We start from the raw sequence: 4,045 nt of genomic DNA, 5'->3' as shown, positions 1-4,045 counted from the left end.
ATTTGAGGTCATCAGGGTCAGATCAGGGTCAGATCAGGTTCACTACACAACAAACACAATTGAAATTTTAATTTAAAGAAGAATTTGGTCAATAAAGATTGCTTAAGGAAAGCAACACAGTTGCTTTTAAGAGTAAAATAGAAATTCAAAGTTATTTGCAGTTTTACTCCCTGCAACATCACCCACTGCAGCACAGGGACATTTGTGTGGAAAAGAAAACGGTAAAAAACTGCAATGATAACAGATATAAATGGGACAGTAGTAGAAGTCTGTCAACTGTGTGCAATTTATGATCAAAAGGGCACTTAAAATTATGAACTTGCGCTCAACTTAAACGGCACCAACAACAAACGAGAAACCGCAACTAAAGGTCTTTTCATTCACATCGAAGCTAAAACATTTAGCTCGAAAGGTATTGCTAATTCTTTGCAAAATAGACATATTTACACGTCTCGCTTGTAAACGAGTCCTCGAGGCTCAATGAGACTAGCCTGCATAAATTAAGGTCGAATGAATATTAAAAGATGTTGAAGGGATTTTTCAGAGCAATGACAATTTTTTTTATAAATATATTCCTATAAACAAATAAAGGCTATACATGATTCCACACAGTGGTTTGGTCTACTTCTACTGGAAGTTATTGAACTATTGCCTTTAAAAGTGTTTCTTTTTTTTTGTTTTTTTTTAGATAAAGTGCTTGTTTTTCTTGGTAATAGAGGAACAAAGTTCAATCTATGTATAATCAAACTAGTGTTGCTAAAAAGTATCAGTTCCATAAAAAAACATAAGTAGCATTCAGGTAATTCACCTAAAACAAATGCTTTTAAATAAAACGAAGAATCTAATATACCAACATTAGAACAAGCAAATAAAAAAGCTTGTCCTAAAAGAAGCTTTGGTGAAACGTGTGGATTTGAATATTGGTCTCTCAACTGGTTCTTTCTGCCTTGCATGAGCACAGCCAGGTTACAAGCCTGAACCAAGGATTTCTCAAGGTCAGCTTAGCTCAGTCAGCCATGAATTATTAAACTTAACGAAGCTCTGTGGCTGCACCGCTAGCCCCAACACCATTCTCAAACATGTGGCTTTAATCGCCAGTATGGTCAGTTTTTGTCCAGGACTATTGCAAACTATGTAGAGTGACACTTTATGGTAAAATGCCTTGATTTATGCATGTCACCTTTGCAAGAATATTACAGCACAGATTTAAATATGAACAATTTGAGGTGAAGCATTTTGTTTTTACAAGCAAAATAATGGTGTGATAAAGTGTGATGGTGCTGAAGTGAGTTCGTCTCTGCGTCATTTAGATAATTATAGTAACATTTTTTCCCTCTCAGATGTTCTGGTGGATAATGACACACTACCCAGGGCACAAATGATCAATTGCCGTGCCCGACTCCTTTTTCCATCCCAGCACTCTTTGTCATTCAGGTCAGGCTATTTTGGGGATTGATCAGATCTGCACATAAATTTGCTCAAATGCATGAGAAAGTCAAACACACACTTTATTCCACACACATTCCTTAGTTAGGTGGATTAACTCTAATAACTGACAGTGACTCCGTCTGGTGTGCTTCTTTCAGTAGTAACAACCAGCCACTCACCTGCAGTGGAGGCTCGCTGCTCTAAAATAGAACACGGTGTATATATAGCAAAAATTACACTTGAGAAGGATCTATTAGGCAAATCTCCCTCAGAGAATATTGATTAAATGCAATTAAGAGAGACAAAGCAGACGGGTGCTTTTACACCTCAGTGAAACACTAACTGAGCTAAGAGTAAAGGTCAAAAACAGGCATGCCACAGCAACTGAAGTCAATATGTCCTAGAGAGAATCAATACAGCTGCTCATAGGATATGCACACAAAGACTTGGAAAACAACTTTCCTGAGCATATATATGTCAAAATTAAAATAAGATAATATCACAAGTTGAAAAATATATAGGTAGAGGCACAGAATTAAACTTTGGCAACTATATAGTCCGTCATCCCTTTCTTATCTCTCATAGACCAAGCTGGGCGAACGGAGGCATACGCACATCCCAGGCTAAATTTAGCTCTGCTGCCGCTGCAGGGCCAGACGTGTTGGGATGGGCTGTGTTGCACCCAAGTACACTCAAATACACACGCAGACAGGATTCCACCAAATAGATTGGGTTAGCTGCAGCATACAAATACACAGGTGACTACTAACAGCATCCTCCAACCCCAGCGTCACTGCTCCTGAAACTGGGGAATACAAATGGCTTCAATGCAAATGTTGTGTGTGTACACGTTCGTATGAAATAAACACGCATGCTGTCTGAATCCAGGTCGCCCCGAATGTCCTGTAACAAGTTCTCCAAAGCATTTCATCACGGGGATTAATGGGGAACAAAAAAGGAAGTGTGGTTTATGTGTTGCCCAAGTTGATTCTTTTGTTTCCCAAATGAGTTCCTATATGTAGAGCACACTATAACTGTCAGACAGCTGCCATGTATAAAATTACTCAGGGCTTTTCTTTAAATAGGAAAAAAAACTTAATAGTAATATCATACACAAAGCTATTATTATCATTAGTGTTCTTGTTCATTCTTCTGCTTCCTTTTCTTGCAAGGTCAGGTCAAATGTTGCTAAGGACAAAGACAAGGCATGAACAGAAAGCAGCAATACTCAGTTGCTGGCACGAGATCAGAGAGGTTTGGCTTTTAGTTAATACTATGATTCATTTAAAACTGTACTATTGTTTATTTCTTGAAGATCTGATATAGTGGACATTTCTTATACTCATATCAAATAAGCAATCTGAACAATCTGTCAATCTGACAATTATCACCGCCCTAAAAGACTATGATAAAAGGATAATAAACATGCTTAAACAAGTTTGTTAAATGGGTGAGTCCTGCCAACACATGCTTCCCATTTGCAAATAGCAACATTTTAACATGAGTGATTCAGCACATAGAAATGTCCAGAAACTATCCCATATGAAGAGTAATCCAAATTTTCAGCAATATTGATGAGAGTTTAATCATTTTGCTTGGTCCATGGAAGTCAGACCCCCTCATTAAGAATGAAAATGAGCTGTCAGCTCAGTTGCAACTAAGTATTTTTATTTTTTTCATATACATAAAGATGAATCCCATCTCTTTTCAAAGGCCAGCAAACTTCTGTTTCTATGAAGAAATTGTGAGATGCATGCACTTGCAGCCTCGAGTGCAGGACCCTAATGGAAAATTTACATGCACGCCCGGATGTTGTGCTACTACCAATGCTGAGTCAGAGCCATTTATGTCTACACCCACTGCAAAGCCATTCACATTGAACTCCATTGATTAAACACATAGGAACTGGAAACAAGGATGGATGGTAGAGTGTCAATGAGAGTTTTGACCAGTTTAAAAGTAAAAACTGCTGTGGAGTAGAAAGAGTTTGGCAGACACTGTCCTGTTGGTGTACTGTACTTTATAAAAACAAAGGAGTAATACTGTTGTAAAAGCTAATCAACACTCAAAAATTGATCACTTTGAGCTTTCAGGGCACGCCAAAAACATTTGACTGCAAACAAGATGAGACCACAACCTCTATGCATCCTCAAAAAAACAAAATCAACAAGGGGGTGACAGAGAGGGGAGCACCTCAAATGAGTGGAGTACTGCAAGAGTGTCAAGTAAATCCAGCAAGAACCTCAACTTCCATCTATTAAGTATGCATATTATAGAAATTAAACCAAACCAATTACAATAATAAAAAAACAACAACGAGAGTATGGGTTTGCGTCATTCACTGCACTGAATTAATGTAAAGAAATTACATTAGCTGGACAATGACAGAGTTCTGCAAGCTGAAGCCAAGCAAATATACATTAGCCACAGAGTTTAGGCCAAACTTTTTCTTCCTAATGAAACACTCAATCACTATATGCATTAGGATGCCAGGCATTAAAAAAAATCTTTCACCATCTGGATTTCTCATATATTTATTGCTATAAACTCCTAGAAGGATAACTGCAGCAAAAGCCTCCACTTTGCTTCCCCTTCTTTGGCATCAGATGCTAAAAAC

Source organism: Nematolebias whitei, chromosome 13 (assembly GCF_014905685.2).
Source record: "Nematolebias whitei isolate Nwh7 chromosome 13, NemWhi1, whole genome shotgun sequence".
Classification (NCBI taxonomy): Eukaryota; Metazoa; Chordata; class Actinopteri; order Cyprinodontiformes; family Rivulidae; genus Nematolebias; species Nematolebias whitei.
This window is presented reverse-complemented; position numbering follows the sequence as displayed.